This window comes from Salminus brasiliensis, chromosome 25 (assembly GCF_030463535.1).
Source record: "Salminus brasiliensis chromosome 25, fSalBra1.hap2, whole genome shotgun sequence".
NCBI lineage: Eukaryota > Metazoa > Chordata > Actinopteri > Characiformes > Bryconidae > Salminus > Salminus brasiliensis.
This window is the reverse complement of record NC_132902.1, coordinates 22501-34852: the sequence shown is the minus strand read 5'-3', so window position 1 is coordinate 34852 and position 12352 is coordinate 22501. Positions and strand designations below refer to the sequence as shown.

Here is a 12352-nt window from a genome sequence, read left to right as displayed (position 1 = left end):
TAATGTGGAGAGAGAGAGATAGAGAGAGAGAGAGAGAGAGAGAGAGAGAGAGAGATCCTGTCTCTCTGAGCTGTTTGAGAACTTCTGGGTTGACTGAAGCCTTTTCTGGACCTCTCTCTCTCTCTCTCTCTCTCTCTCGCTGTTGCTCGCTCGGCCGGTTTGACCTTCTCTGGAGCTGGAGCTGGAGGGCTGGAGCTGTAGAGCTGTGGTCTGGACATGTGTGGAAGGTTTGAGGTTTGATGAATGTTTTAACATGCCAGCTCTTTGGAATAATGCAAATTACTGTAGGGGAATCGGAGCTCGTTACCCAATCCCCCCCAATCCCCCCTCCCCCTCCTCTCACCGTCTCTGAGGGTCAAAAGGTCAACAGGTCAGTCGTCTGATAAAGCACTTTAGGCTGTTAAGTGTGGTCCTGGGAAATGAAAGGAATGGGGAAAGTTTAAAAAAAATGACTCGCTGTACTTCTTCACATGTGCCTGAGACCCCCACCACCACACACACCACCACACACACTCACACACACACCACCACACACACTCACACACACACAGGGCTGAGATTAACTCCATGGCAGCATTATGTCCCAATCCTCTTAAAAAACTGAAATCTCCTCATTACACTCGTACTGTAGGAATTAGCATGAGAAAGTGAGAGAACGGAGGACAGACAATTACCCTTAGAGTGTGTGAGTGTGAGTGTGTAAGTGTGAGTGTGTGTGTGTAAGTGTGTGTGTGTGTGTAAGTGTGTGTGTGAGACAGAGAGGATGGAAAGGGACAGTTCAGAGTGTGTGTCAGGAGTGAGATTAGAAGGTAATCAGGCATGGAGCAGGTGTAGCAGCAGGAATGGTAATTGGTCCCTGCCGTTGCACACCTCTCTCTCTCTCTCTCTCACTCACTCTCGCTCTCTCACTCACACTCCACCCAATATAGATAAAGGAAATGTCCTGCAGGGCCATTACTTGTCGCGCTCACCTGTGTGACCTCAGTGCTACCTGGGACTTAATCCAACCTGCAATCTCTAAAAGCCATTACACTCTGAACTATGAAGGCCACGGTTCTCTTATTCAGGTTCTACTCCTCGCTCACTCTGTCTCGCCCAGTCTCGCCCACCTTCCTGCATCCACCTGTGGGTTCTTTGCAACCCTGGCCTGTCACCAGTGTTTTGTAACCAGTGTTGAGGTGGGGTGGTGAGCATCATCATCCAACATCCTGACCTCACTTACAATGTGTCTGATCTGAAATACTATTTAATTACTCAGTCTGTGAGAAGAGTTTATTCTGAAACTGAGCTTCACTGTCGAGAAACTGACCCACTCTGATCTCTCTACAGAGAAGGAGGGAAGGAGGGAAGATGGGAAGAATAGACGGAAAAAAGGGGGGAAGGGGGGAGAAGGGAAGGAGGAACGTAGGGAAGAAGGGAAGGAGGGAAGGAGGAACGTAGGGAAGAAGGGAAGGAGGGAAGGAAGGAAGGAGGGAAGGAGGGAAGAATAGATGGAGAAAAGGGGGGAAGGGGGAAGGAGGGAAGGAGGGAATGAGGGAATGAGGAACGTAGGGAAGAAGGGAAGGAAGGAAGGAGGGAAGAAGGGAAAATGGGAAGAATAGACAGAGAGAAGAAGGGATAAAGGGAAGAAGATGGTTTTTGCTCCTGCAGTAAATCCGGACTCGCTGCTGTCGAAGAAAACGGAAAAGCAGAGAACCTCGGGGAGACGGTGGACCAGAGACAAGTATGATTGGTTGGGGAATCAATAGCGCTGTTTTTTTATCATCAGATAAGTCCTGTTCGGCGTGTAAAAGATCATCAGTTAAACATGTGCTCAGAAAAATGTATTGATTTCCAAATAAATCACAGGAATAAATCCCGCTCATGAACTCCTACTGGATCCAGCGCAGCACCCTGCCGCTCTCGCTGCAGAACCTGTATCGTACCGGACTCTTTGCTCCTCCTGGGCTCTGATTAATGCCCAGTGGGCGTTTTCTCCTACAGCACTCCTCTCAGTACTGCTCCGCCAGAAGCTTCCAAAGATGGAAGTGGATTACACCGCAGGTTACCTGAGTTTGGGTTCAGGGGTGAAAAAAGGCTTCCTTAGCAGTACATGCTGAGTATACTGAGTACATACTGAGTATACTTTTTTTTCAGAACCATTCAGAATCTACTGGAATGCCAATCAGAACCATCTGATTACTAAATACTCTTACTGAGTACTCTCAGAACCATCTGATTACTAAATACTCTTACTGAGTACTCTCAGAACCATCCGATTACTAAATACTCTTACTGAGTACTCTCAGAACCATCCGATTACTAAATACTCTTACTGAGTACTCTCAGAACCATCCAATTACTAAATACTCTTACTGAATACTCTCAGAACCATCCGATTACTAAATACTCTTACTGAGTACTCTCAGAACTATCTGATTACTAAATACTCTTTCTGAGTACTCTCAGAAACATCCGATTACTAAATACTCTTTCTGAGTACTCTTGGAACCATCTGATTACTAAATACTCTTACTGAGTACTCTCCGAACCATCCGATTACTAAATACTCTTTCTGAGTACTCTTGGAACCATCTGATTACTAAATACTCTTAGTGAGTACTCTCATCTTAAAGTAGCTGAATGCATTCATTAGAAGGGGTGTCTACAAACCTTTGGACACCTTGTATCTGTAGTAAAGGCTATCTCCCACCTGTGCTGAGGATGACGGTGCTGATTTATCTGCAGTAGATTCCGCCAAACAGGAGTGAGGCCTCAGAAAGCCCGGTTCTGCAGGCCCATAATTACCCTTCATTCTTCCAAATATGACATGGATTAATGCCAGGAGAGTCCGGAGCATGGTGTGTACACAGCACAGCCAGACAGCTACAGGTAACGGGAAGATTTATGCTGCGTCCTGATTGGGCACTAATGAGGACACTGAACAGTGGGCAGAATCCATACTTTTATTACAGTGCTAGGCTCGGTGGGGGGCGGTCTGCAGTGCAGGAGGCACTGGGGAATCAGTAATGAGCCGTGGCCGAGGATGGGCCTGCAGGATCGGCCTGCGGGATCGGCACTGAAGTCATGGCTTGTGTGTTGGTGTGGCGGTTGGGTTGGTGAAGATCTTTGAAGGTGCACAGTCAGTCCTGGGGTTTGATCCACTATTAAATCCACTATTGAAATCAGTGCACACACATGTTTAGTGTGACTCTGGTATCTGAACATCAGCCCTTTCACAATTCACACATCATTTCCATGGATACGCTGGTCCAGAACCCCAGGACTTTTGGACCTGAGCGGCCCTGATTTTGCTTTCTTACATCCTCAAAGATCCACACCACCCACAGACAGCTGGAGCAAAATCCTGGGGCAGATTTTTACTGTCTGGACCTGAATTTACCATCTCTGCTACACCCGTTTCCATAGTTACGCTACACCCGTTTCTCTCTAGCTCTCTTTTCCTCTCGTCAGTATTCTGTGTACCTCCACCTCTCTCTGTCTCTCTCTCTCTCTCTCTCTCTCTCTCTCTGTCTCTGTCTCCGGGTTTATCGGTGTGTCACTCTCCCCCTGGGTGGCCATGACTGAACTGAAACAACAGGGCTTTCTCTGAGGGAGGATAAATCATTAGCCACCACACACGCACACACACACACACACACACACACTTAGACACACACACCAGAAATATTTAATAACAGTCAGAGTCTCTTCATTAGCAGCAGTGTGATTATCAGTTACCCTTTATAGAGTCCTGTAAATACTGAGTACTGTAAATACTGAGTACAGTTCATAGAGTGAATACTGTGAATATTAAGTACTGTAAATATTGAGTACTGTGAATATTGAGTACTGTAAATACTGAATACTGTAAACATTAAGTACTGTAAATATTGAGTACTGTGAATATTGAGTACTGTAAATACTGAATACTGTAAACATTAAGTACTGTAAATATTGAGTACTGTAAATATTGAGTACTGTAAATACTGAATACTGTAAACATTAAGTACTGTAAATATTGATTACTGTAAATATTGAGTACTGTGAATATTGAGTACTGTAGATACTAAGTACTGTGAATACATACATAATTGGTGCTTAGAGTGTAATTCCATTATTTTAGTATGAAGGTCTTGTGGTAACAGGCGTGTTACATCTGTGATACTAAACAGAAAACTGTCCAATCAGGACAGTTCTCTCAGTGGTATCTGGGCAGATTCGGTTAAACCAGCTCTCCCATTGGTCGGGTCTTTACTGGTAGAACTGAAGACCATCAGATTAACCACCAACAACTAACCAATCACACTCTCATTTACAGTGAGTGGGACCAGTTTTAAATGCGTTACCATAGCAACGTAACTTGCATTTCCATAGTGATGTGGATTGTGTTTCTATAGTAATGTGATTTGTTTCCATAGCAATAATGTAATTTGTGTTTCCACAGCCATGTGCTGAATGTGGACACACAGTTAATCAAAATCCACTGCAGTGCATCCAACACGGAGAGCACACACACACACACACACACACACACACACACACACTCACTCACACAAACGCACACATTCATCCTCTACTTCCTCTTCACCCCTCCAGTCCGGTAAAGCTGACTGTCTCTCTGAGCAGCGAAGGACCTTCAGTGGAGCTTTGGCCCTGGAGAGCAGCCCTGCTGAAAGGGTGATGAAGAGGAGGAGGAGGAGGAGGAGGAGGAGGATAGTCCGGAGGGAAAACAGCAGAACGTGAAATCTGAGTGCAATTTGATGGCTGTTATCCTGGTCATCTGACGACACCCGCAAGAAACGCCGTGAGGAAACGACCACTAGAAGCCTCCGATGACACACACACACACACACACACACACAGAGACCTCTATCATCACTACACTCATTACTATAACACACACACACACACACACACACACACAGAGACCTCTATCATCACTACACTCATTACTATAACACACACACACACACACACAGACCTCTATCATCACTACACTCATTACTATAACACACACACACACACACACACACACACACAGCTCTGCCATCACTACACTCATTACTATAACACACACAGATACGTCCACTGTTAAATACAGGAGTAAACCCCGCCCCCTGAGTGCTGCTCAGTGTGATTACAGTGGGGCTTCTTAATAAACCAGTTCACAGACACTAATTAGAATCTAAATCCCAGTCTGAATCTAAATCTCAGTCTGAATCTAATTCCCGTCTGAATCTAAATCCCAGTCTGAATCTAAATCCCAGTCTGAATCTAATCTCAGTCTGAATCTAATTCCCGTCTGAATCAGATTCTGGTCACCTGATACCAGTCACCTAAAACCGGTCACCTGATACCGGTCACCTGCAGTGAGCAGGTGTAAACAGGCTCTCAGACTGGTGGATTTATAAATAATCCTAAACTTTCCTCTCCATCACACACACACACACACACACACACACACACACACTAATCACCGCTGTCACTCCCCCAGACAGTGACGCAGAGGTGTGGAGACGGAAGCTCACTCTTTCGCCAGCTGTTGAGGCGTCCGCCCGCTGGCAGTCAGGCTCAACAAATTGGGCTGAAAATTGTCACTTTAAACCTCCAACAGCAGACGAACGCAGCCGCTCCACAGCTGTTACCGAGAGGATCTGGCAACCCGGCTGTCCGGCAGCTGTCTCTCTCAGAGGTGCTGGCAACCCAGACACAGACGACCGCCCGGCTGGTAAAGCACTCCGCTTCAATTACGGCTCGTAAACAGAGCGGCGTCCGAGAGAACGGGACCCAGCTCAGCCAGGTTCAGGGCACAGCAGTAGTGAGGTGGTTTTAATGTTATGGCTGATGGGTGTATGACGTAAAGCAGCTCAGATGTGTTTCTATGACCTGTCAATCAACCCGTCTCATCATCAAACATTGGCCTAGGTTCGAGCCTGGAGAGAGAACGAGCCCCCGAGCAGAGGCCCGCAGAACCCGCAGAACCCGCAGTATCTCCACAGAGCCGCTACGGTTCTGCTGCAGTACAAAGCTAACCAGATTAGCGCATCGCTAATGCAGCTCATCTCTCGGAGGGGTGGGGGGGTCTGGAAATCAGAGTGGCCTGGAAATCAGAGTGGAACAGAAAGAGGCCCCCAGGCCAGTAGGAGAACCTGGAGAACCCACTGGACCTCTCATTCAGGCTAGCACAGAAACACAAGCGCTAGAACCAGAAGACCCGCCTCCATCACAGCTCCACCCTCCAGAGACCACCCCGAGACAGAGCATCATCTACATTCAGCGTGGGGGGTAGAGAGTGAGGGGGGACTGCAGGATCGGCTGGCCTGAAGCCCCGCCCACAGTACTGCTGTTCACTGATCCCCAGACATGTGGTCAGTGGAATCCTTTCACAGCTCCTGGCCTCTACTTACACACACACACACACACACACACACACACACACACACACACACACACACCCGCAGCAGCAGAACAAACAGCGGGCCTGACTCCAGCGCTCGGTCCTCCAGCTCTAAACAAACCATTTAATTAACGGGCAGCGGGGCGATTCCATCGGCCAATCAGAGCGCAAGCAGCTCAATAGGGCGGATATGCGAGCTTGATGTTATCACAAACACACACACACACACACACACATACACACATACACACACACACACTGTGAGCCAGCGGTTGTTGGCTGGAGGCAGTGCTCCTTATCTGTAGCCGAGTTCGGGGACTGAACAGAGCTCTGTTTATCACCTGCGTCCATCGAGGACACACACACACACACACACACACACACACACACACATGCGCGCAAACTAGGCACTTCACACACACACATCTCACTAAACAATCACCATGGTGATCTAGAGAGGCAAACAAGTGGATCTTGTGGACATGCTACTAGACAAGACCACAAGACGTGTGTGTGTGTGTGTGTGGATGCATGAGAAACACTACACACACTTGTGATTACTTAAGCGCTTGAGAGGCACCTGGATCTACTGCAGTTTAGCCCCACCCATTCGGCCTAAAGCAGTTTAACCCCACCCACTCACCCTACAGCAATTTAGCACCACCCATTCAGCCTACAGCAGTTTAGCCCCACCCACTCACCCTACAGCAGTTTAGCACCACCCATTCAGCCTACATCAGTTTAGCCCCACCCACTCAGCCTACAGCAGTTTAGCACCACCCATTCGGCCTAAAGCAGTTTAACCCCACCCACTCACCCTACAGCAATTTAGCACCACCCATTCAGCCTACAGCAGTTTAGCCCCACCCACTCACCCTACAGCAGTTTAGCACCACCCATTCAGCCTACATCAGTTTAGCCCCACCCACTCAGCCTACAGCAGTTTAGCACCACCCATTCAGCCTAAAGCAGTTTAGCCCCACCCACTCAGCCTACAGCAGTTTAGCACCACCCATTCAGCCTAAAGCAGTTTAGCCCCACCCACTCAGCCTACAGCAGTTTAGCACCACCCACTCCGCCTTCAGCAGTTTAGCCCCTCCCACACAGCCTGTATGACTTCAGAGGCTCTCTATCTACCTCGCAGCAGTTCAGTGGTCAGAACACAGCCGTAGCTTCGGTGCGGTTCCTGCGGTGATGCAGGCGGGAGCATGGTAATCAGCTGTGTGATCGGCTCTAGCTGCGGGACACACACTCCGCCGCTCGGCTACGGCGTGGTTGTGTGTGAGCTGTGAGCAGAAGCAGCGGCGTCTGAAAGTGTGTGAGCCTCAGGCGGTGGTGTTCAGCGGGAGCGGGTGGAGGAGCGCTGTAGAGCTTTGTGGGATTGTTATGGTGTGAATGAAGCTTGTAGGAGCTCAGAAGCTCACACACACACACACACACACACACCCCGAGCTGGATCACTGTTGACTTGCCATTAGCGTCTCTATTGCGCTGCACTGTCGGTACCGCTGCTACTCCTGCTCCTGTTCCGCACGAGTACGAGTCGACTCTTGAGTCTCTGAGGTGTGAGTCCGAGTCGAGTCATGAGTCTCTGAGGTGTGAGTCTGAGTCGAGTCATGAGTCTCTGAGGTGTGAGTCCGAGTCGAGTCATGAGTCTCTGAGGTGTGAGTCCGAGTTGAGTCATGAGTCTCTGAAGTGTGAGTCCGAGTTGAGTCATGAGTCTCTGAAGTGTGAGTCCGAGTTGAGTCATGAGTCTCTGAGGTGTGAGTCCAAATTGAGTCATGAATCTCTGAGGTGTGAGTCCGAGTTGAGTCATGAATCTCTGAGGTGTGAGTCCGAGTTGAGTCATGAGTCTCTGAAGTGTGAATCCGAGTTGAGTCATGAATCTCTGAGGTGTGAGTCCGAGTTGAGTCATGAGTCTCTGAAGTGTGAGTCCGAGTTGAGTCATGAGTCTCTGAAGTGTGAGTCCGAGTTGAGTCATGAGTCTCTGAGGTGTGAGTCCAAATTGAGTCATGAATCTCTGAGGTGTGAGTCCGAGTTGAGTCATGAATCTCTGAGGTGTGAGTCCGAGTTGAGTCATGAGTCTCTGAAGTGTGAGTCCGAGTTGAGTCATGAGTCTCTGAAGTGTGAGTCCGAGTTGAGTCATGAGTCTCTGAGGTGTGAGTCCGAGTTGAGTCATGAGTCTCTGAAGTGTGAGTCCGAGTTGAGTCATGAGTCTCTGAAGTGTGAGTCCGAGTTGAGTCATGAGTCTCTGAGGTGTGAGTCCAAATTGAGTCATGAATCTCTGAGGTGTGAGTCCGAGTTGAGTCATGAGTCTCTGAAGTGTGAGTCCGAGTTGAGTCATAAGTCTCTGAAGTGTGAGTCCAAGTTGAGTCATGAATCTCTGAGGTGTGAGTTCGAGTCGACTCTTGAGTCTCTGAGGTGTGAGTCCAAATTGAGTCATGAATCTCTGAGGTGTGAGTCCGAGTTGAGTCATGAGTCTCTGAGGTGTGAGTCCGAGTTGAGTCATAAGTCTCTGAAGTGTGAGTCCAAGTCGAGTCATGAGTCTCTGAGGTGTGAGTCCGAGTCGACTCTTGAGTCTCTGAGGTGTGAGTCCGAGTCGACTCTTGAGTCTCTGAGGTGTGAGTCCGAGTCGAGTCATGAGTCTCTGAGGTGTGAGTCCTGACTCTTAAAGGTGTGAGTTTAAGTGAAGTCTGGCATGGTGCCAATAGGGTCATGATGATGATCTGCTGCAGAGAGTCCTATTCTATTGGCAGTACTTCTTCTCTACAGGGACTAGACAAGCTGTGTGTGTGCATTTGCACATCTGTGTCAGTAATGGGTGCAGCTTAAAGTAGCTGGAGGCGTTCATTAGATAGAAGGGGTGTCCACAAACATTTGGACATTCAGTGTAACTGTGTCGGTTCCAGCATTCTTCATTTCCATCTAAGAAGAAACCAGGTGATTCTGAAGGCATGTTCCGTCCAGAACACCCAGAAGCTCAGAGCTCCCTCCATATTTATCCGACCTGGAGAACCCTGGAGAACCCCTGTGTAGAAATCAGACGCTGACCGTGTTTCATTGAGATGCAGCTGCCCGCCTGACCTCTTGAAAATGAGAACGCGCACTGCTCCCAACTTAATAGGTCCTAAACCTTCTAGAAGAGGTTCCACCTCAGATCCAGGAGAACGTCAGTGCTACGGAACCAGTGTCCACCAGTCGGGCAGAGCAGATGGTCATCATGTTTTTTTTATTATTCTTAGCTGAGAACATTCTTACCTGCTCTGCGCGCTCTCTCTCCGCCTGCAGTGCTACTCCTCAACGTTCTCTACGTCGTCTTTAGAACCCAGCGGCCTCGTCTACCTGTCCCAGATCTGGACGTGGAAGCGACCGCACTTCATGCAGAGGTACGATTTTTCCAACACTCCCAGAATTCCCAGCAGTCCACACCAGCAGGATCGGTTCCTCTGAGCTCAGGATACGCTAACGGATAACCTGCAGGGCAGAGAGCGAGAATAGAGAACGTGAGGAAGATGAAGGGAGGGAGGAAGATGAGGGTGGTCTTTTTATGGATTTTGCAAAATGTGGGCACTCCAAAACAAGGGTTCTCAGTAGGTTCTGTACTGAAGACGTTGGATCTACATAGAACTGATAACTCAAAAAGCCATTTGGAGACCTAGATTGACGGTTCTCTGTCAGGTGCAGGGGTGGAATGTGAGCAGGCAGCATGTACCGCCGGCCGCCAGCAGGGGGCCCAGCCAGCAAAGTAGGAAAGCTGGTGGAGCTGGAGCAAAGAACTCCAAGCCCCAGAATTCCCAGTGATAATCAATGCTGACCAGACCCACCTGTGTGGCATGGTATAAATACACCCAGCCAAACACACTTCCCCGTCGCACCTTTGTAGAGGGGCGAACGGTAACAGTGGGGTTAAGTTGAAAAGCGAAAAGCATTTGAGTTGTTTGTTGTCTTTAGTTTGAGTAAACATCACTCCTGGTTTTCCTTTGTTTGTTTTCCCGCCGTTTTCTGTGTTGCTTATGATCAGTGTTTATACTGCCACCCCTCACAGCTGTGGTGGCACAGTGGAAATACACTGCGCTCCCATTACCAGGGTTGGTAGTTCAAGCCCAACAGTCACTAAGCACACACCATAAGATTATCATTTCATCATAATAAAACAAACTCTGACTGCACTTGAGTCCAAACCCCACACCACACCGTAACATGGAAACCTTCACTACTTCCAAACATGGGCAAGTATTTAGTACAAGGATTGGTTCTCTATAGAACCCCAGTCACAGAACAAAGAAAACCAGTACTAGAGTGCTATCTAGTACTGAAAAAAATGTCTGTGTCTATGTTGTGTCTGTCAACATTCATGGGACCTTTTTGATGTTTCCCTTTTATCTGAAGAACCATTTGACCAGACATAGAACCTTCAATGGCACTCAAATGGTTCTTTGAGGACCACCTTTAGCCTGAGAAACAGATGTTCTGCTAGACAGCAGAACTCATGGTCCCATCAGTTATGGCCCTATTGGCGGTCGGGATGATGGTGCAGCTGTGGGATGCTTTATGAGCTCTGCAGCAGATGTTGGAGGAACCCTGTCTTCCAGAAAGTTCTTCTTTAGACACGGAACATCGTTCAAAAACAAAGGAAAGAGCGAAGAGCTGGACAGTCAGGAGGTCCGGCTTCGGCTGCTGGGAGCTGGTTCCAGGTGGTCTAAGCTGGTCTTTGATGGTTGAAAACACACCCTGTACTGGTAGACCTGGTAGCGTATCTCGGTCATGCTGGTCAACCAGCCTGGTCCAGCTTGGACATAGTGGTTGTCTAGCTCGGCCAGGTGGATCGTTCTTGTAGATCAGCTGAACCATCAAACTCCAAATAAAAATTCTATACTGGTCTAGAGCTAGACCGGTCACCAGCTTGACCCGCTTGACCAGCTGAACTGGGTAAGAGCAGACTGGTTCTCTGAAGGCCTGTCTGATCCAGTATACAGTGGGGCTGTGTATTTCTGCAGTACTGGTCCAGGACCCTGTTTACATTACACCAGTTTAACAGTGTCAGACCACCTGTGACAGACAGAACCCCCCCCCCACCACCACCACCACCCAATCACCCCCCCCCCCCCCCCCCCCCCCCCAAAACAAACCACATTACATCTGTCCTACAGACCCGTAGAGCAAACACCACTCTCCATACATTACCTCCCTCTGCCTGCGGAGGCTGACTGCATATACATAAGCCTAACTACACACACACACACACACACACACACTCACACACACACACACACATTAATATACATTCCTGCAGCCTGAAGAAGAAAGATACAGAGTACACACCCACTTACTGTATACTGAGTTTAAACAGCAGCTAAAACACACACACACACACACACACCAGCATTATTCACACATCCCAACCACAGCCGGAAACAGAGACAGAGAGAGCGAGTGAGCAGTGTAACCAGCAGAGAGAGAGAGAGAGAGAGAGAGAGATAGAGAGAGACAGAGAGAGAGCGAGAGAGCAGTGTAACCAGCAGAGAGAGAGAGAGAGAGAGAGAGAGCGAGAGAGAGAGATGTGAACGACAGAGAGAGAGAGAGAGAGAGAGAGAGAGAGAGACAGAGAGAGAGAGAGAGAGATAGAGAGAGACAGAGAGAGAGCGAGAGAGCAGTGTAACCAGCAGAGAGAGAGAGAGAGAGAGAGAGAGAGAGAGCGAGAGAGAGAGAGTGAACGACAGAGAGAGAGAGAGAGAGAGAGGGAGAGAGAGAGAGAGAGAGAGAGAGAGAGAGAGACAGAGAGAGAGAGAGAGGTAAGCGGATAATGACGCTCTAGAGGAAAATAGTCGGCGCAGTTGAAACAGCGGGAGGGTTTCGTTGCCAAACACCGAAATTACATCTGAGAGTAAAAGAGAGAAACGAGGAGCAGGAGAGCAAACACAGAGCAAACACCACCTTAATCACACCTACACCTGCAGCTAACGACTGTAACTA

At 48.6% G+C, this 12352-nt stretch overlaps 1 protein-coding gene across 1 annotated transcript in view; it reads right to left on the bottom strand.

The window, feature by feature from the left end:
• elfn2a (extracellular leucine-rich repeat and fibronectin type III domain containing 2a) overlaps positions 1-9851 on the bottom strand; it is a 143796-nt gene extending 133945 nt beyond the window's left edge. Inside the window, exon 1 of the mRNA XM_072671345.1 lies at positions 9638-9851. The gene's annotated coding sequence lies outside the window, so the exon portion shown is untranslated. The remainder of the gene's footprint in view (positions 1-9637) is intronic.
• Between the last annotated feature and the right edge of the window lie 2501 nt (positions 9852-12352).